Below are 22,751 nucleotides of genomic sequence, written 5' to 3' on the forward strand. Positions count from 1 at the left end.
TGTTGAGAATACTTTTTAATCAATACCTGTAAATCTAGGTCTCTTTATTCCTAAGAAGAAATATTCCTTTCCAAATGCCACAGTTGAGACAGTCCTGCTACTTTGTGCATCACAAGAATATTTCACTAACAAAACACCTCTCTCCACTAGGAACAACCATTGTTGTTTTATACTGATGGTTAGAAATTATTTAGAGAGGAAGTGAAAGGCTTGTGGCTTCATAGCTATATTCAGCTCTCACACCGGGCCACACACTTCCTGTGTGACTCTGAACAAGTCATTTCATCTTTGTGCTTAGTTCACTACCTAGGAAAGAGAGGCGATACAGATATTCCTTATGGGGTTCACCAGAACAATTTCATCAATGTTTGAGGTACCAACGCATTTGTTTTAAGTACTTATTTAGGATGTTAATAGCCTTATAGTATTTGCACGCTTTGCAGGGGTGTATTAGGAGGTTGTGATTGACATGAGCCATCTTGGTCTTATGCTGAGAGATCCCAAAGCCAATGAACCAGACACCTAGCATTTGTATTCTGCATAATCTTTAGCATATTCTTCCTTCCTCCATCAGGTTACAAATGGGAAGTCAGAGAACAGATCTGAAAAAGGGACTTCTGAATCACATCACAGACTAAATTCAGACTAACTCCAAGTCCATCTCCAAGTCCAAGGATTTCACAGACTGCAGACAGTTGTGTCTGAAGGGTCATTCATAGATCATATAATATTCATAGCATGGTAAACCTACTGTATGAATGTAGGAACAGCTAAGATTATTCCCACCAGATATTTATCTAATCATTTTTTTAAGCTACCACAGCTTCTAACACATTCTGTTTCAGTGCTTAAAAATCTTCACTTAAAGAAAAAATCTTCGAAAGCTAAATCTTCCTTTCAGTCTTTTTATCCTATTTATGACCTACAATAGATTTAGTGAACAATATGCACACTTTCTGCTATTGGCAACATTTAATGCATGCTAACTCTTTAGTCTTCATTTATTTTGACTAAATAATTTCATGCTTTTCAGATTTTTATCATAGTTGACGTTTTTGCCAACTTCACTGCTCTCCTCTGGACTCTTCAGTTTGTCCATATCTCTCCTGAAAAACATATACCATGCCTCATGTCTAATGTACCCAAGCTCTAATAGTGAAGTGTCTTGCAAATGGGGAAGCCCTATAGCAAAGTGTGGCAGTAATAATGAGCTAGTGCTGTTGTGATGCCCCACTGCATTTCCAAAATATGTCCAACTTCACTCCACTAAGTATCCTGAAGCCTGAAGGTGACAGCCTCTTTTTAAGAGGCAGTGAGGAAAAAACTCACCCAATTTGTATGGAGAAAGGAACTGAACACAGTACTCTTACATCCAGTGTCTATGCCCTGACCTTCAAGTACAGAATAAAGGTAGAACCTCTCCTGTTTTGTGCAGCCAATACACTCTCAGAGCAATATCAGAATCCTAAGCATCCTCAAGATCGTAAGCACCCTCAGGGTGCTCACTATAGCAGGACTGGATAGAGGAATAACTAACCTCTGAGACAGATAAAGGATTAATTTAGCTGTGATTCTTACAAGTGTGAAGTTCAAAAAAGGTACAAAACTGCTCAAAAGTTATTTTAGACAGAAATAGAGTGGTAGGTACCTAGAGACTGCCGATATCTAAAACTCAGACTGTGTCTAGTTTATGTAGTACAATATCATATTGATATATTTACCTTTCTATATGCTGGTGCATCTAGAGGCATGAAAATCATGGGAACTTCATTGATTTAAACCAGAGAATCCAAGCCTCCATCCCCCAATATAGTTTCCTTAAACAAAAAGAAAGGTTCTGCAGAGACTTGGCAGCTCATGGCTTAAATGGCTTAAATCAGTAAATCATTTCACAAGGCAATCTATAAATGCAATTCCTTTCTATGAATGTTGATGGTTAATTTAAAATCATTTTCATGATAGAATTGCTGGATAACTTTACTGTAAATTTATAATTTATGATCATATTACAAATTAATGTCAAGTTATGGATGCTGTTAAAATCAAAGAGCAGATCAGCAGACATTAAATTACACTACTTCCAGGGCATAGCCTTTCAACAATGTTGACCTAACCTGAATGAGAACAGGTAGCTCTGTCAGTTCCTGGAAGTTTTTTATTATGTTACAGGCTTGTATAAAAATTACCCAAGAGGAAATTAATTCTACATTTGACACAGAATCTCAAACTGTAGCCTATGGAGAATTGCAAGAAATATAGGCTACCATAGAGGCAATTTTATTCAGAACAATATTTTTCCACACCTCCTGGTTTATTTAGGACCATACTGTGGGAGTCATTCACCTGACAAAAAATGGTGGAAGCCCACCAGGGAACAAAATAATTCATCATGTAACTCGAATTTTGTTGACACCTGAGATCAATTTGGATCAAATATTTGAAGATGTTAATCACAATCTACTCATGCTTTACTGAGCAACACCAGAGGTTCATGTCTAGCTGCCCACGGGGCAAAGAGAAGGTCTACAGGAGCTCTGTTTACCTGCAGATCTTTCCAAAATGTGACACTTTGTGATGTTGTTTAAATGGGTGTTGTTGCATCAAACTGTTTGTCTCAAACCCTGAAGTTAAAAAGACAGCTAAGCATATCTTACTCATATCCCTCAATCTGGTATTTCACCCCTCACGGTGCTCAACAGTGCAGTACCAGGGGATGCCAGATTATGGAGGAGGTCCCTTGTCATTAGCTGCAGAGGCTGCACACTCTTTCAGCTAAAATAAATTCTCTATAGGAATAATTTAGGTAAAGGGTGAGTTGTAAAAGGTTACTAATGGGAAATAATGTTTTTCAACTTAATGTCCTTAAGAGATCATAGATTATTAATCATCATAGAGTCATAAGCTTTACTCAAAGGAGACTTGATTGGTTCAAAACAAAAACTCACTGCAAGATTACTGAGAAATTTATAATGGTATCTGGTATTACAAAGGGACCACAGATATCAGAACCAAGGCCTTTGGGAGGTTGCATTTTCAGTCTGTTCATGGTCATAAGAGAATCACTCCACTAATATTGCTGAGCTCCTCTGGAAAATGTATTCATCAAATGAATAATTTACATTATAAAGGCATAGGACAATAGATGAAAAAAAAAAAAAAAAAGCCATCAAAGGAGATGTTTTAATATAGTCTTTCAATTTAGAAAATGGAGAAAATGAAAATGGCATTTTTTTTCTCTTAAACCTTATGTTAGTTCCTAAGTGAACATTTAAAACTATCTGTGACAGCAGAAGTGTTCTGGAATCCAATGTACCCATTAACTGTTCATTAGGAAAAGAATATATTTGTAATAAAGTTATAATCAGTATAATCAGGTCACAGGGACGTTGCTGTTATATAGTATTCACCCTGACCATCCTGGTTATGTCATCTACAAGCCAATATGAAACCAATTGCTCAGTGAGCTGGATGTTCTGAACTTTATACATCTGGTTAGTTTGTGCTGTAACTCACAGTCATTGCATGATGCCATTTTATATATAGTATTCCAGAGAAGGAAAGAGAGATGTCATTGATGTTATGAAGATTCTTGACTGAATAAAGTCTTTCATCCCCTCTTTCATCATTTGCATTACATGTAGCTTTGCTGCAAGACATATACTGAATGAATGACTAGACACAGATGGGTCAATGTTAAAGTGTACTCTAGCTTTTCTTCTGAGCATGGGAGAACAGGGTCTTGAAGAAGCATGTTTAGGACCAGATTTTATTATTTATTTATTTATTATCTCTATCAATTGCCAGCATTGCTACATGCCCATATCGCAACACTGATATTGAGTGAGAATTATTCTACTGCTTCCAAACTAGGACTAGGCACATTTCAAATCCCCTTGTCTTTCACATCCTGTTTTTCAGCATGCCAGATTACCCCTTTCAAAACTCTCAACCAGCATGTTCATTGTTTTTATCTTTATTTGATTGCACATCATCTACTTCTTCCTGCTTTCTCCTGTGGATGTTGGCCAGCACTGCCTGTTGGTTATATTCTTCAGAAAGTCTTACATTTATGTATCTGTCTGTTCATGGAATGGCTCACTTATAGAAAATAGTAGTTATCTTTTATGATATCTTTTTAAAACATTGTGGTTTTTTAATAGTATAGTACGTAGAGTTCTTGCACAGTGTAGGGAAACATGCTTTTTGGAGGTTTTTTGTTTTTGTGTTGGAAAGATTAAAACTCACCTCTCAAGAGAGAACTCTAAATGCTAAGCTGGAATCCTTAGTGGTATTGTGTCCTTGTTGTTCAGAATACTTGAAAAGCATACTGGTAAAGAAACACTCCTGAAATATGAGTTTAAAACTCCTGAAAATGAAGAAAACTAAGATCCCAAGAGTCCTATTTTCTGGGAATATGTTGTAACCAGCAGGTTGTTATAAAATATAGATGGGGCATGACCTTTCTATAACTTCTTATCAGGTAGGTAAAACAGTGAATTCCCTCTGCTAAAATCCACAAACAGTAAATGTTGGAAGGAAAGAGGCCTATTTCCCAAGGGCATGTTGACTAACTATGAGTTACTCTGTTAGTGTAATACCTTCAGTAAGCTGCTAAGGGAACATTAAAGCCAGAAGGAAAAAAAATGCTATACATTTTAAACAACCAGGGGAAACCACTGAGCAACCTACCAAGGGAAGCTTTTGGTTTATTAAATGTCTACAGGGTGGATGTCTGTACCTGTGCAAGGCACCAAGTCCACTTAAAAAATAAAATAAGATGACCTAACCTAGTTTAGCCATCTATTTCAGGTGATGAACTACAACTTGAAGCTGCCTATTTTGCTCATTTTATTAAAAAAAAAAAAAAAAAAAAAAAAAGTCTAGGAATGCAAATTGCTACTGGAGGTCAAATAAAAATTTACATTCAGAATAACAGAAAGACTTAATTTTCTGAAGGATCACCTTCAACCAAGAGTCGTCATCTTCATACAGAAATTGCCAAAATACTGATAGGAAGAAGACACTTGGTGACCCTTTCTCATTTCACCATTTATGAACTTATGACTCAATATTATTATTTATTTTTTTTTTAAAGGAATTCACAGAATCACATAATTCATACAATTATTATAGTAGTATAGATGCTAAGTGTTAAATATGTAAGAAATGGAAGAGGTTGATTCCAGATTGATGACTGCTGGTTTTAGACTGTAGTTATCAATACTGTTCCACCATTTACTACATCTCCCATACAGTTAGGCTGGACCTGTCTTTCCAGTGCCTTAGTTTGGGTACATTTCTGCAAATTAATATTTTCAATTAAACAAACAATTCTTTTTTTCCCAAAGTATCGGTGTCATTATTGATGACTCTTAAGGAGAGATGAAATTTTATCATCATTTTTATTGTTATTAATATCAACACAATCTTATGGTAATTCTTAGATTGAAATTGATTTTTGCTTGTTTGTTTTCTTATTTATTTGTTAGTTTTTTATCATTGAAGTGGTGGGAGCTGAAAAAACAAGATTGCCTTTCTGATATGAAAAATTGTTTTGTAACACTGATAGGTCATTTAGCACTTAACTTTATGGTATTTCTGTGCTCCAGTTATACTTCCAAATCAGCTATACAGTTTCATTTTTCATTGTATAGAAACTGCTATAAGTTTCATGCATGGAACTTCCGTAAAATACTTGGTCCATTTCAGAAAATGTCTGATTAGGTTTTTCAAGAGCAACATCAATTTTGAACTTAAGTAACTGAATGTTGATCATTGTTTATTTATTACCCTTATTTACAATTAATAGTTGGTTGTTTTGTCTTCTTTGTGCAGTTTTAAATATCTTCATAGAAAACATCCACTTCATAAGGTGTAAGATAATTTAGGTTGGAAAGGACATCAGTAGGTCATTAGTCTAACTTCCTGCTCAAAGCACAGTCAACAACAAGGTTGCTTAGACCAAAATTTAGTTATTAGGTTATTTATTAGGACCTCTGGTTTAATGAAGAAGGGATGGTTTACAAATGTTTGAGAATGATGGGGCTTTGAGCAACCTGGTCTAGTGGGAGGTGTCCCTGCCAATGGTAGGGGGGTTGGATTTAGCTGATTTTTAGGGTCCCTTCCAACCTAAACCATTCTTTGTTTCTAGGATATGGGTGTCATGAGGGAAAGGGATCATATTAAGTGCGTCACATCTTCATATTAGTAGAAACAGATTTCCACAACTGCACAAAGGAATTAGTGTAACTTAGTTGTCGCTTTTTTTTTTAATTACCATAATTAAATTTCATTTAACACTATTTCATCCAAAACCTTTGCTGTTCTTGTTAACTAAAACATAGTTATGTGTATTGACAAGGAACACTGAATGTAGCTGAAGTGTATTTATGACATCTAGCATAGAAAGAGACTTCCATATGCATATTTATTTGAGTATTCCATGAATTAAATATTGTGCAGTATAAGAGTTCCCATTTTACTGTATTTTTGTAGTTCATCACAAAGAAGCTAAGTGTTGTAGTGTGCTGTGTATCATTATGCTGATCTTTGGGGGAATTTAATCTTGACCTTTTCATATTCCTTCAAACCGTGGGTAAATCAAACTCTTTGTTCTTAATAGCTGTCAATGTTATCTCCACTAAAAATGTGTCTGTTTTATATTGCATGTTAGGTTAAAACTCATCAGAATAACAACATTCTGATTTATCTACATGTAAATGCTTGTTTCATCCATTTCAGAGCATTTAAATTGGTATTAGCATAACTTTGTAGCTTATAGAAGAGACTTTTAATGAAAGTTTGTGCATTTTCAGTAAAAAGGATGATTTGTTAAGAAAGGTAGAAGTTTGCCAGATAACTCTACTTAAACTCCTATTTATATCATCATGAGGATCTTGTGAAGAAAACTTATGGGATGGTTCCACGTAGATTATGTTATAAGGACAGCTCTAGTGGCTTTACTCATTTTTCAGTCTCAACTTTTTTTTTTAAACAAGATTCCTATGAACACACCCCAGAGTAGGTCAAATATCAAATAATGAATATACCGAATAAAGTTGGTTTGGTGAATAAATGAAGACAACTTTATAAACATTGCCATTATTCAACATATATTATTTTTTGGTGTAATTGTTATATTCAAGAAAAAAAAAAAACTTCAAATCTATGGCACTGTGCTCATGGTACAAGCTTAATTTGTTTGTTTGTTTGTTTTAGATATCCAAGATTAAAGTGAGAGAAAACAAAGTGTTGCTTTATGGTAGATAAAGATGATATTAAGCACAGGCACAGAAAAGTAGCAGACAGTTAAAGGAAAAAGATGGCATAAATTAAAATCGGTAAGTTTAAAAATGTGTATCTGGATTTTGCAAGGATCTTTGCCTTTGTTATAGAGAGTACTAAAGATTTAATTTTAATTAAAGTTAAAACTATAAGGGACAGTTTTGGCCACTTCTTAAGGACTGAGACTAGAATAACAAATATCCAACTTCCATGCAAAAGATGGAGTAAAACTATTGTTTTGACCTGCTTCATCTTTTTCCTATTTCAAGATTTTCAAGTAAAAATTACTGCAAAACATTTCAGTATAAATTAACAAACTATATCCCTCTTATCTTGTAGCTCAACAGATAAAGTAACTCCCACAACCCTACACTTACATGTAAGATGTTTCCTATAGATGCCACTTCTTTAAAAAGCCACCCACGTATGTAAGATGTTTTATGACAGTAAAGAATACCTTTATGGCAAAATCAGAGAAAGAGTGGGAGGAAAAAAAAATACACAGAGAAGAAAGTCAAAGTGAAAGCATAAAGATCAAAGAAATGTAGAATGTTTTACAAGGAGTGATGAATTCCAGACAGTTGAGTTAAGTATAGGTAAACAGCTACAAAAATAATAAGCAAAAAAAAGGAATTTTGAAATTATCTAATCCAGCTTTTTAGGTTTCATTCACTCGTTGCATTAAGAACAGCAGGTTTCTTTTCAATGGTGTTACATCAATTCACAACGGCTCATAGTTCAAGCCTGCAAGTCCACTTGGGAGGAAAAAGAAGTGAGGGAGCAGAACTCCCTAATAGTTCTTATATCAGTCTCTTTTCTGCATATGCCATAAAGAGAGGACAAAATATAATTTTCATATGTTTACCTGAAGACATTGCCAGGAGAACTGGGTTATTTTCTGCACCAGTATCCAGGATCATTGTTCCACTCTGGTATATTCACCTGACAAACCACCACTGCTTCTATGTTTGCAGGTGTCCAAGTGTGAAACCTTAGCCCCTCCATCACCACTGAAAAATTTCCTTCTGATTTTGGCAAAGTTAATTTTATACTCATCACTGTGAGTTTTTTTCAAACAAGCAAAACATATTTTAGCCCTGGAAATGTAGCCCTAAATATATTAACAGAAATGTCCAGAAGATTTAATTTCACAATACGACAATTGGTTTTAAGTGCTATCAGCATATACCGTCCTTCTGGTGCAGTAAAAATAGTATTTCCTAATTTGTATTTACATGGGAAATTGCAACACAAGTGGGAAGAACACTTACAGATCCTTGTTAATTAAAGTTCTAAAAAAGGAATTATGTAAATGAACCTCAAAAGATTTTTTAAGCTCTTTCCAAGATTTTTTTACAGTTTTTAATGAACATCTTTGAATTACTATCTTTGAGTTAAAAGAAAAAAATAATAATATAATTCAGCATATATATATGTTGTCATGCTAACAAGATAATAAGTCATTTTCATTCATCACTGGAAAATAAAATATTTTCTTGGAATATTAACTCAAGATAGCATTGATTACATATTTTATACTCTATGCAGTAGGCAAAGACAGACAGAATGCATTAAATAAAATCAAATTTAAGAGGTTAAATTTCATGGTTATCTAGGAAATATCAGTAATAAAGATCAAAAGTGTAACAGCTTTAACCAAACTATCTTAACAGAAAATGCAGGCAATGAAACAAAACCTTTCATGAAATCTTGTCAATCTCAGCAAATATGTTCAATCAACACTAAATGATATAGGAAAAAACATGTATGTGTATAGATCTGTGTTCTTTCTCGGTACATTCAGAATGCAATACTTTCCTTTGTTGTTTGATGTTACTAATGTAATTTATTTTGGTTGTATTTAAAAGTTCAAGAAAACTTACAAAAATAGAGCAGAAGGTATGTTATATGGTCTCAAACATTTCTGTTCATCTTTTTCTCAAAATGGTCTGAAAAATATTTCTGATAATTCCCCCCTATTTTACTTTGCATTTTCTATGTATTTGCCAAGAAACTGAAAACATATATGTACCTTTATACTAATATTGCTTCTGTACACACTTGCGGCAAATTAAGGCTTGACCTAATAATTTTGTCAGATTATTCTGAGAAGTTTTCAATCAGTATAGATGTTTGTAATGAATGTGCAGTGTCAGAAAATCTGCTGCATTAACCATAGGAATGTAATAAATAGAGGCCTAAATTCAATAGTTTCAAACAGTCTACAGCTTCCTCACAAGGGGGAGCAGGGTGAAGTGCTGATTTCTTCTTTTTGGTGGCCAGTGATAGGACCCAAGGGATGGCATGAAGCCACATCAGTGGAATTTCAGATTGGATATTAGGAACAGGTTCTTCACCAAGAGGGTGGCTGGGCACTGGAACAGACACCTACATTAAGTACTCATCCTGTCTGGAGCAGGAAGTGGTGAAGTAGACAGTCTGTCTTTCCTCCTGGGTAATTTAACTGACCACAAAATTCAGGTAACTTCCTTACGTTTGAGGAGCAGCTGAAGTCACTCAGTTTGTTCAGCCCGGAGAAGAGGAGACTGAGGGGAGGCCTCATGACAGCCTGCAGCTTCCTCACGAGGAAAGCGGAGGGGCAGGCACTGAGCTCTGCTCCCTGGGGACAGCAACAGGACCCGAGGCAATGGCATGGGGCTGGGACAGGGGAGGTTCAGGCTGGGTGTTAGGAAAAGGTTCTTCACCAAGACAGTGGTCCGGCACTGGGACAGGCTCCTCAGGGCAGTGGTCATGGCACCAAGTCTGACGGAGTTCAAGAGGCATTTGGACAATTCTCTCAGATACATGGTCTGTGTTTTTTTTTTGTTTTGTTTTGTTTTGTTTTGTTTTTGTGGTCTTGTTTGGATCCAAGTGTTGGACTCCATGGTCCTTGTGGGTTCCTTCCAACTCAGGATATTCTATGATTCTGTTCTACGATTCCATAGGTACTAGTGCCATTGAGGTATCCAGCCTCACCTGCAGCAATTACTCCAGAAAGGTGAAGTTGTCCAGTAAGTATCATGTCATATGTGGTAGTGAAGCTCAAACATCTCAGGTATCCAAGTGTGTCTCAAATATTATTGGGTATATATGCATTTTACATCATACAACCACTTCTATGAGTTTCCTAGAACAAAAATATATTTTTCTTCTTATTGTACAACTCCCTTAAAGAATTGTCAGTTGGCTTCATTATGGGTTTGGTCCTCTGACTTCTGTTTCTTCAGAAAATAGTAACCTTATAATAAGCAGTTTGTCGAAGAGTCCTTCCAATGTAGCCAGTTGGACCCTACAGAAATTCTTTTATTCCTATGTATATAATTCGACTTTCAGAATAATCTTCCAATTAGAAGGTTACCCTACTTCCAATAAAAGTGAAAAAATAAGTTATTTAGGAGGAAATAGAAGTGTCTTCATGAACTACCTTGCTCATAAATAATGGCAAAGTCCACTTACAAGAAGTCAGTTGGTGAGACCATTTGTGGCACAAGTGAATAAAAATGAAAAACCTTTAAATTAGCTAAGAATTTCTCCTGTGGCAAAGACCACTACATTCCAAGAGGAAAAACAGAGCTTAATTTGAAAAGTTTGCTTACTTGTTACCTGTGTTGTTTACAGCACAAAATTACACCCACACTTGGAGTGGTAAACCAGTAAGAATGACATCCATAGAAATGTAACTTATTCTAATTCCTTCATTTACAAGACAATAAAAATCCAAGTCAGCAGTGACTGTTTCCTTTTTTGATCATTACCTGTCATCTCTGTTGTTGCTTTATCACATGGCCCCATGTTTCATTAAAAAAAAAAAAAAAAAAAAAAAAAAAAAAGCCCCTAACAATATGCACACAACAAGAAGCCTACACATCAACAGCTAAAGGGAAGTCATTCATCCCATAATTGCCCTGGCCTCAAACAACCCATGAAGTAGTGCACACAATAAAGGCAATCTGTCCTCTTTTAAAGGGAAGTTCAAACAGCTGCCTCGAGTTTTCTATTGCATATTCAAAGTGATAATGTATGAAATTATTAACTTCTGCACTGGGGTTTATGGCATTAAGAACCCCCCATCAAGCAAACAAACTAACTATGTGGCTGGTTTTAAGGATTGCTTTGTTAGAGACTTCTGGGTCAATTGGGCTTTCAAAAAGAGCCTGGATACTTGAAACATTTCGGAAGCTAACTTAATTGAAGACGGATGGTGTCTGGCATCAGAAATGCCCATTTTCCTTTCTTTGTGTGTCATTCCCCATGTTGTTTTGTAAGCATACCTAAGGGTTATATGCCAAGATACCCAGGGGAGAGACTTTTTGGTTGTTTGACAGTTAGTGTAGCTCAGCTATAAGCCAGTGAGCAGCACAATTCATCAGGGGGTTGATCCAAAGCTTGTTAAAGTTAATGGGAGCATTTCCTTTGATTTTATTACTTTAGATCAGAACCACTGCAAGTATCAATTTAACCATATCTTGAACCTGCCCAAAGGAATATGCAATAGGCTTTTTAAAACTGCTTTGCTGCTGTTTTATTTAATAAACTAGTTTAATAAACTGCAATTGTGCTTTCCCTTTTAAGTTAAATATCATGTTTACTGTCTTTTTTTCTTCTCCTCTTGTCCCCTACCAGCCCCCCCCCCCCCCCCCCCCCCCCGTGCAAATGTTATCTTATCACAAAAAGGTGTTGACCTCTCCTTTGCTCCTCCTCCACCCTCACAGTTCTTTCCCCAAAGGATTTTAAATCATTAAGGGGAAAATAAAAGGTTTTCCTCTCTGAAATCAGGGTTCACTGGATTTTTCTGTCATTCTTTTCTCCTTGTGTGACACAGAACAGAGCTTTCTAATGAGATTTCTGACTTCCCAGCATCTGTGCAATGCAATGTGTTTCATTATATTTTTAATGGACAGAAAAAGTTTCCTTTTTCAAAATCATTTTTTGACTTTGGAAAACTTTATTTATGTAAAGGCACCAAGCTGATAACCCTAGCAATCAGAAAGTTTATCATCTGAGTTCCTCAGGAAGGACAATGTCATCCCATGGTCTAAAATCTGAGTGAACATCCCGGCTCCAGTCCCATAGAGGGCAATAAGTGAATGCCCATCACAAGTTATGAAATCCACAGTCCAGAATTAAGCATGGCTGTGGGGGAGCCTTAACGATCTCATGAGGAGACTGTGGCATCTCAGGCTGGGGTTTACCAGCAACCAAGCAGTGAGCTGCCTAAGATAACCGGTTGAAACCCTGAAGATAAAGGTGTATATCTTAAATTCCACTGCTCTAGGGTCATTCATTTGTCCATCATAGACGAAGAGAAGCACAGTCCTTACTTAGAAATGCATAGCCCTAAATTTCCACTGTTATTGTAATCTTAGCTGTGTTTGAAAGTCTAATATGCTCTATTTTCCACCTTTGAGGCATATTCTTTCCCAGCTATGAAATGGATTTGCATGAGACTTTTAATTACAGATAGTAACCGAAGCCCTACACTTTCTTTACCCACGAACAATATCCAATGGTAATTAAATTATTTTTGCCTATGGTCCCCTGTATGTTTCAGAACACATCAGTCTCCATTAGATTAGGTTTTACTCACATATCTGCAAAAAATTCTTAAAGTGTTGCTTGAAGGAAAATAGAGCATGCACCCTTATTCATATATTATTATCAATGACTTTCTGAAAGAACACGTAAATTATTCTCCACATTCAGGTAGCCTGTATATATTTATATACACACATATATATATTTAAAGACAAAACAATATAGTCTAAGACTGTAACCTCTGGGGGCAGAATGTCTGGTTGGTGCTAGTGCTCACTCTTTTTAACACAACAGTCGGAGGAGTCTCTAGGTACTAGCCTAAAATAGGCATTACTTAAAATATATTTGATAGATAAATAATCCACTTAGATTGGTTAATGAAGATTTTATTGATGAATAAACTTTTAAATTCTCCTTTTCTGTTCCTGATTTCTCTTCTGTTGAAACAATTGAAAATAATGTATTGTTCTGGTTAAAATAAAATACAGTGTGAAATCCATTCCTGGGAGGTTTGAAAGCAAAGAATTTGAGGGCACATCTATAATTTTAAGGCATATTGCTTCAAACAGTCACTTATACATACAATGACTTAATGTCCAGTGTATGGATGAAACTGAAACAGAAGCAACACAGTCATGTTGGTACTATTGTGTCCTTGCTCTGGGGGTTGTACAACTTTAGCCTGACATGTGAAAACTCATGCTGCTCCCAATGTAGAGCCATCTGAGCAACCACTACACACAGAATGAACCTAATTGTCCAAGTGAAACAGACAGAAACATTTGCAGATGTAAATTGAACCATGGTGAAGGTAGTAGTAGAGTTGTAACATTCTATAAATTACTTTCGCTGCCCCCTTACGGGGCTTTCACTTGATTAAAAAAAGCTAGCTTTGTTGTTGTTGTTGTTATTTGTTTGTTTGTTTTAATTTTTGGGGGGGGGGGGGGAGGACAGACATGACATTGCAAATGCTACAGTGCAATGCTGTCCACTGCAAGTGGCTCCTTCAGCTTCTGAATCTTATATTCCATCCTGCAAAAGCACCTGCTTTGGTCTACTCAAAATATAGTGTCTCTCTTAAAGGAGAGAGACTGTATAACATAGACTTCATTTTAGCTGTTGATTTACAGAACACATACTAGAAATCATACATAATCAAAGGCAATAACTTACTTGAACAGGTTAGAAAGTTATATTTTACCAGCTTCTCAGTTGGGAACATCTCTTAGGGTACACATTATGTACCCTAAGCCATGGATATTTTACAGTGCTCATCTTTGCTAATGACTATGTATTGTATTTGCTAATTATTTAACAAGTCTTACAAGATAAGGTTTATTTTTATGTTGTAATTCCTCATTTTGTATTTCTTTGTACACTTGTCTTTATTTTGTCAGGGATGTGTGTGTTTGTTGTGTACTGGATAAGTATTTCTTTGAAGTGACACTATTATACTGTATTTATTCTTCCTCACGATATGCTGATTTTTTGTGAATGGCCTTTATTGTCTTTAATCTCACAAACTGTCCTGCTATTTTCCTCTTCTCATTGTTTCTGCTCTCTCATCATGTACAAACCACCTGCTGTCACTCAACAAACTGCAAAACTAGTGACCAGCTTGACAATAAATGACATCCTTATTTTAAAATACCTTTTCTTAACATGTGCAACTGCATCAAGTGAGAGGACATGATTGTCAATAGGTTTACATAGTTTGTCCTTGGATGGTGTTTATTTGCTTACTGCTGAGCCACCAGTTCACCATCAGTAAGATTAGTACAGATTTACAGGAAGAAACGTATATGCTATTAATGCTTCACGTGTTAAGTTTTATAGTTAAGTGTCACTAAATTAAATGTTTGTTTTACAGTGATACTACACAAAATGAATCAGGTCATAATGTACTGGGGAGCTGTTTTTATTTAATTTGTAATAATACACTGTTCTGAATTCTCCATATAGAAGGGTTTAAAAGTATGTATTGGTAAGGCCTTAGCTTGTTAATGAGCTGTGTGTACACAAAGCACATGTCATGGTTTCAGTCAACTGACTGCATTGCCTAAAAAAACAATTACTGCCCTCTTGAGAAAAGAAGAGTGCTTCTGGGTAATGCAGTCAATGGCTGCGCTTCCTTATGAGCGAAGTTGTAACACAGTGATAATCTCCTGCTAATAAATATGTCTTTTATTGACAATTGTATATGAATGCAGAAACCAAGGGCCAGCATGGGCACTAATTGCAACTGATAAATTTTTTCCTATTGATTTCAGTGAGCGGTAGATATAATTAGGAGGAAAATAGCTAAATATCCTCATGAATACTGCTCCAGCATTTTCAGTTTGTAGAATCCAAATGGGAAGGATTCATCTCATCTCTCTTTGTCCATTTCAGAGTTATTCTTCTAGTCTAAGTCAGACTTCCTAATTCAATCTACAGTCAGTGGGAAGAGTTGTTAATGTAGATGAGCTCATTTCCTGCTTGGTTTGACAAGAGAAGGAATCTAGAGCACTAGCTTATAAAGGCTGCCCAAGATTTTGACTGCTGAAGTTTAGATGAATTTCATCCAGTATTATTGATTTCCAGGAGAATGAATGAGAGGACAAATTGACTTCCTCAAAGGCATTAAAAGTCCACGTGTTTTCAGTTTTCTTTTGTAACTGACCTCTGTGGAAGGTCTATGCCAGACAGCACCCCAAGTAGCCTCTAAAATGACTATTCTTCTAATTGATATGTGCTAACAGACCTCTCTTCCAGAAGTCTTCCATGTGTGACTATTGATAACCTTTCATGGCCTCATAGAGGTGTAATTTGCATGGTAAATTTATTGGGGTAGCAATCTAGATTAGTCTATAAAAATGCTGAATATTTCTCAGTTTAAAATTTGTTTCAGATTCCTCAGGCAAACATTGCCTCCACCCCTGCTCTATAATTTAGACTACAAGCATTCGTTTTACTTTCAGTAATACAGATTAGCATTTTAATCTGTTCCTTATTTCACTGAAACTAATGGTAAAACCCATTTTTACCCCAGTGAGGGTCAAACAAAATTTTAAAAGCATCTTGCAAGTTTTAAAGTGAAAGAAAGTTGTTCCGTGGTTTTGGTTAATACTATCTTTGAAAAGATTTTAATGGAATTTATTGTTGCTGAATTTGACTAAGCAGTTTTCTGACTTTCTAAAAGGTTCTGATATATTTTATCTTTTAAAATGTATCTGTCATCAAAGAGGAGCTATTATCAAATTTGCTTCCTTTCAATCATGGAATCATTAGAGTAATGCAACTATTAAAAAAGTATACTTACTTTCTAGTTGACCAGAGCTATTCTAATCACTCCAAAAGATATTACAATGAGATTCAATATTTTTCAGAAAGTTAAAAATATTCCTCCACCACTTTAAGCAGGGGTATTTAAAGTGCTCAACATTACTGCCTGCAGCAAGTTCTTGATACATCTTTATTCTCTTTTATAAGTAGAAAAAAATAATTAACCTCCTTCCTCCTACAAAAATATCTATTTCCTTCTGAAGTTAACAAAGAAGAAGCAACAAATAGATGACCATTTTCTAAATATTTTCCATTTAAATAAATATTAGAACCATTATGGGAAATACTTTTTATAGGGGATACTGATGACAATGCTCCAGTCCACTATGCTGCAGTAAGACAGTGCTTTAGGAATAATTTGTCTTCCAATGATATTTTATCCAACAAGGAGACTGTGATCTGATACAGCAAATTGATTTTAATCTTTCTTGGTTGTTTGTGGTAGACATAGACAGATAATATTAGAACCTCAATATTAGGTACTGTGAAAAAAAAATCCTTTCTCTGAACAGCTTATAAATGAAATATAAAATAAAAGCACCATTACATCTTCCTGAACTAACATGTAAGGCACAGCTGACTATTTCGATTTTGCACAATTCAGGAGTGTGACTACTTACATTGTTATGCTGTTCTTCACGGGTATGTCTTTAAGGCTTTTGCTTTCAGAAAATTCAGAGTTTGCACTGAAGAATTTGTGGGTAAAAACTAATAAGGAGTTAGAGTTGAGATTAATGAATACAACTTATCCTTAGTTTTAAAACAGACAAATTGGTAAATATTGGAGGTAAGACCCTCTAGGGGCCTAAGAGGTCTGAGTCTCTCACAGTTCACATAAATGACACGCAGGGAACTTATACTAGGTTGTGCCAAAGGAATTTCAGCACAAGCCTCTTGAAAGGGTTGTTCTCCTCATGTGGATAAAGCAAATAATGCTATTTGTCTATTTGTTCAAGTAAGCTAAGTAAGCAAACATAAGCTAACACAATTTGAAACAATATTTAGTATTTTGTATATACAGAACCTCTTAAAGGTAGCATTAGCTGGAGGTTCTGTAACTAAGGTGGTGCTCACATTAGATGCAAAGTGGTATTATAAATAAGCCTATTGAATTTAGTTAATTACATGTGCTCAGAACCAATGCCTAGGGACTCAGCATTTGTCAGAATTAGACCCAGAACAAGGAAAACAACAAGAGACTTTTTTTTTCTGAAAATTTCTTGCATATTTAATTACCTGGTTAGATTTGTCCGGCTTTGTCACAGCTGTGGTTGAGATGCCAGCTTTGGGGCACTTACAAAGGTTTCTCTGCCCTCTGAAGTCACATGATAGCAAACTCTTAAATACCCAGATATGAGCAGCTGCACAAGGAGGAATCCAACAGCTGTTGAGCTTCTCTACCCAGACAACCACAAGCCAACAGCACCAGAGAAAAGGTGGTGGGATGGAGGGATTCATCCCAGGGAGCACAGTTGCTCCATGGTTATCAGCCAGCATATAGGTAATCTGGCTACAGTAATTCAGGTCACCAGTGGGCACAGGACGGCATCCTTGTGTTGAATACCATACACTAAGCCACTTCTAGGTTCATCTGTCATTCATTGTCATCCAACTTAGATCACAAGCATTTCAGGGTAAAATGTTCCTCTTATTATGTGTTCAGTACACGGAATATCCTCATCTGTGCTGCAGACTTCGAACCTGAAATTCATACACACCCCTGGGAAGGTGAAACATCTAGCTTCTTCCACTTCCAAAAATTCCTCCTGAGGTCATTCATGTTCTTAAAGAGTTATCCACCTTAATTCATAGATCTTTGATGTATCACTCAGCACCTTCCCTTTCATTTTCCAATGGGAAATGCCCCATGTGCTGTATATTTTTAGCATATGAGAGTGTTTCTTTACAAAAAGCCACATAGCTTCCATGTTAAATGTTTCTCCATTTGTTTCTACATACAGAAAATGTCTGTTGCTTTTCTCAGTTTCACTTTCAGACTTTCAACAAAAACACTCTGACACCACTGAGTATAGGTCTACTTCTGAAAAGAATTCCCATCGATAAGCAGAAAGCGAAGATATTAACGAAACCAGAAACTCTTGAGAATTACTAAGATCCCTCTCACAATCCCTGTGATGGGACCTGTGTACTAGAACAGCTGGAAAATATTATCACTGTATAACAGATAAATATCCTGACACTCCCTCTCCCCTTTTCTAATTAAATTTATTGTTTCTTAACATGTTAGAATTTTCCTTTAAAGGAATAAAATGGACACATAAATTTGCAATATGATAAAAATGGAATATTCACAGGGAAAAAAGGGGAAACAAATTATCAAGGAAAAAAATCAATCCTTATTTTCTAGAGAAAGGACAAAATTGTTTGTGGGGAGTGGGATTTCTTTTGAGGGAGAAGATTGTTTTGTTTTTTTGACCCAACTTGATCTGAACCTAAGAAAATAAACAAAACCCCTACAAACAGCCCTTTCCCACTACCCTTTGATTACTTTTATCTAAGGGTCAAGGTGAACTGCAACAAGGTTGACATTCAAATTTTCATTATTATCCATTGTTTTATTTTTAAATCTGAAATTGGGAAACTGCAGTAAGCAAAAACTGTATTGATAACCAATGCATTTTTTGTTTATCACAGCAGGAAAATGAAATTTTTGGAACTGAAGATCATCTTCATCAATGGAGTGATCCATTGGTTTAAATCTGGAAACACAATGAACCTTTGGTGTAACTGGTTACTGAATCTCAACTAAGCCCAGGACACCTACCACACACCCTCAGAAAGTGCACTTCAGTTCTGGTATGAAACATAGGAAGTTAAGTCACTCTCCTTCAAAAAGATAGAGGATATAAATATGAATCATGGTAAATAAATGAGATGACTTTCTGGCAATTCATTAAATTGTCATGGCTTCCTTTGTTGATCAACCACTTCACAACTGTGATTCTTTCAGATCACTGCCAGCAGTTTTGCATCTCTTCTACAGGGCTGCTATTGAGGACTAAAAACTGCAACCTAGATCTGAAAACCTGAGATCTCTTTCAAAATACGGTTGTTCAGGACTCATATGCATTATTATAACTCATATCAAACCAGGTAATGAGATGAGCACCCTTTTAACAGTCAAATAAAACAAATACTTCTTTCCAGCACCCCCACTCTTGGCACAAACTTAGATCACTGACACCACAGAGAGCTCATCACTGCTTCAAAGAGTAAAGAATCTGCCCCTGAATTATTAAAATATTTCCTCTCCCACCTTGTTAATTTAATAAATATAGTTCAAAGAAATTTTTCTATTTCTTTTATCTATAAGGAAAGTATGCTTATCTTTTAAAGTAGTGTATTGCAGCTGAACTGCAAAGATCAAAATGTAGCAGTGAGCTAAAGGAAGAATGAAAAGGATACTCATTGCTGTGCCCTGCAGGGGGAAAAAAAATAAAAAATAAAAATAAAAGGAGGCTTTTGTGCTTAGAAAGAGGAATTTAAAAATTCATTACACTGGAAGTGATACAGTGGGTTAATTCACTGCCCTTTGGAGACCTGAAATGTATTTGTGCAGAGAATGTGTTTTTCCAAATCCCCAAACCACCACCACACAACTTGGCACGAAGAGGAACAGCTGCAGTGCTGCAGGTTGGGGGGACGTGCATTGGCAGAGGCTGAGCTGGGGAAGCTTGTTCAGCACCTGCCTGCATCGTGCCTGGCTCTAGCCGGTGCTATCAGTTTCTGACTTCGTTAAAATCTTACAAAACCATCACATTCACAAATCTTTCTCCAAGATAACTGTTGCCAATAGGAGACTGCATTTTCCTTTGTGCTTACAGTTTCTTCCCTCCACATGTATTTTCACTTTTTTAAGAGGAAAGGAGGGAATGGAAACATGCTATGTGATTTAAACTGTAGAAAATGTTTTAAAACATTTTTTCAAGCATTTAAGAACTGAGTGAACAAATATTACATTAATAAACTGGATTTTGCAAATAGATGGTCTTTTCAAAGATGATATCCATTGAATTTCACTTGGTTTGTTATGAAATTTCACTTCCAAAGGAGTATTTGCATGGGATCTGAATGCTCAGCCAATCTTAGCTAGTTCTTTGAGCTAATGTGGTTAAAACACGTGGGACTTTGAGCCCTACATTTTGCGGGAGGTGAAGAGATTGCCTGTGACTGTCCAAAAATGTTTGACCTGCACAGCATACGTGCTTTTGCAGAGGATCTGGGCTGCACACAATCACTTCCATGTAACAAAGCAATAAGGCATGTGCTTAACATTAAAGATTCAGTGAATAAACTGTGTAAAACAGCACCTGATTCCATGTTTTGCAAAACAGGAGACAAAGCCAGTGCAATAATTCTTATACAGGCATTATGAGGTGATCCATGCCCTTCATTAAACTCAGCTCCTCACTGATGTGCTTTCTGTAGCTATTCTGGCTCTGCTAGCATATTAGTTACCTGGGTGATGAATGAACTTCTCAGTGTAAAAAGTGCAAAACAAACAGCAAAATGCAATTTAGTACCTTTAGTATCATTATCCTGTTGACCAAAGGTATGGGACTCACTAGCCACCAGAAAGGAAATATTATCAACCAGTCAACACAATATTCTTATTCATGTGTTCTTTATCATAAGATACTTTATTTGTATAAGAAGTAATTATTTGTCAAATAAGACATAAGACTGGCGACAAGATCTCAGAGGAGATGATAAAATATTGGCTGCTAATAGCTTTGCGTAGGATTTGATAGTCATAATCCTTAGGTTATATATATTATATGGGCAATGTTCAGGGAGCAGTTGATTTAAATCTTCACAGGTCAAGATGATGCTGAATGCAGGGGTTTTACTTTCTGGGTAAGTATGTTGGAGAGTCAGTTATTATGCAGAAGAAAGTAGGGAAACTAGTAACTAGTAACTAGCGTTATCCAGCAAAAATTCTTTCATGGTGGCAATGGCTGTTTACTTACTCATATATTTATGTGTAGTGTGTCCTGTGTGTTCTGAGCAGACCTGGCAGACTGCACCTCCCTGGAAATTTGGACAAAGCCTAGGCTGACTTTTAATCACTAAAAGCTAAATGGTAATGGGGCACATGGGGAACGTGGGGTTCAAAATTAGCAAGGCTGTGTAAATGTAGGTGCCTGAAGGTCCTGGTGATGCTCCAACTTACATTTAGACACCTCCATTATGTATTCATCCTGTCTGGGGCAGGAAGTGATAAAGTGGTGAAGTAGACAGTCTGTCTTTCCTCCTGGGTAATTTAACTGACCACAAAATTCAGGTAACTTCCTTACGTATAAGCAGCGGCTGAAGTCACTTGGTTTGTTCAGCCCAGAGCAGAGCAGGCTGAGGGGAGGCCTCATGGCAGCCTGCAGCTTCCTCACAAGGGAAGCGGAGGGGCAGGCACTGAGCTCTGCTCCCTGGGGACAGCGACAGGACCCAAGGCAATGGCATGGAGCTGGGACAGGGGAGGGTCAGGCCGGGTGTTAGGAAAAGTTTCTTCACCAAGACAGTGGTCCGGCACTGGGACAGGCTCCTCAGGGCAGTGGTTACAGCACTGAGCCTGATGGAGTTCAAGAAGTGTTTGGACACCGCTGTCAGACACATGGTCTGGTTTTTGGGTGGTACTGTGTGGATCCAGGAGTTGGACTCCATGATCCTTGTGGGCCCCTTCCAACTCAGGATGTTCTATAATTCTATGATTATCAATTCCCCTTTTACAATGTAAAGATAATCCTGCTCTATTTCACCAGAATCATTTGAATGACTGTGTACAAATGTTGGTAAGAATTAAAATATATGTATATATTTCTTTTTAAGGCATTTATTGGCTAATCTTCAATCCAGCTCAAAGCAGGTATTAGCCTACACATCACAGGAGGTGTGAAAATTGCAGTAAAGGATGCAAAGTCATCTAAATGAAGGTCAGTTAAGCCTATAGTATTTTGCAAACAAAGCATCATTAGTAGAGCATTAGCGACAATGCTATATTTCATATATGGGCACAAAAAAAAGTATACTTACTGAATTAAATAATTCGTAAGCAGCTAAAATGGACTTCATATATAAAGAAAAACATAATTATCTTGAACAGGACAATGTTTTCATAAGTGTAACATGTTTAATGGAAACTTTATATGAATTTTTACATACATGAAACTTGCCTATTCAAAACTTACATAATGTAACAACAAGCAGTAAAAGAGGTTAAATGACTGTGTTCCTTCCATAATATTTTTACAAGCCGTAATCTGTAACTGCTGCAGTTGTACGTGCAACTTTTCTCAGCTGCACTAAGAAGAGCAAAGTAATCATTATATATTTTAAATATTTATTTGGCTCACTGTTTCTGGGTTAAAAAAAAAAAAAAAAAAACTTTGCAAATGTTAATTTCATACTTATGTCATTCATTTCTCTGTGTAATACTATATGTTTTTAACAGGTAGAAACTGTCAGTTGGCTGGTATAGTCAGTACTTCTGTGCACTTTACAAGATAAATGTTGTTTTCTTTTCTCTCTTTGAAGCGGATTCTAATAACCTTGTTCATATCCAACAGTATTATATGATATAACGAATTCCAGTG

General features: G+C 36.2%; 1 long non-coding RNA gene across 1 annotated transcript; it reads left to right on the forward strand.

The window, feature by feature from the left end:
• The first annotated feature begins 334 nt into the window (after positions 1 to 334).
• On the forward strand, positions 335 to 19,037 carry LOC121068765. The gene is made up of 3 exons (XR_005819079.1): positions 335 to 373; positions 10,230 to 10,295; positions 18,799 to 19,037. It is a non-coding gene; the product is annotated as an uncharacterized LOC121068765 (long non-coding RNA).
• The last annotated feature ends 3,714 nt before the right edge of the window (positions 19,038 to 22,751 follow it).

This window comes from Cygnus olor, chromosome 3 (assembly GCF_009769625.2).
Source record: "Cygnus olor isolate bCygOlo1 chromosome 3, bCygOlo1.pri.v2, whole genome shotgun sequence".
NCBI lineage: Eukaryota > Metazoa > Chordata > Aves > Anseriformes > Anatidae > Cygnus > Cygnus olor.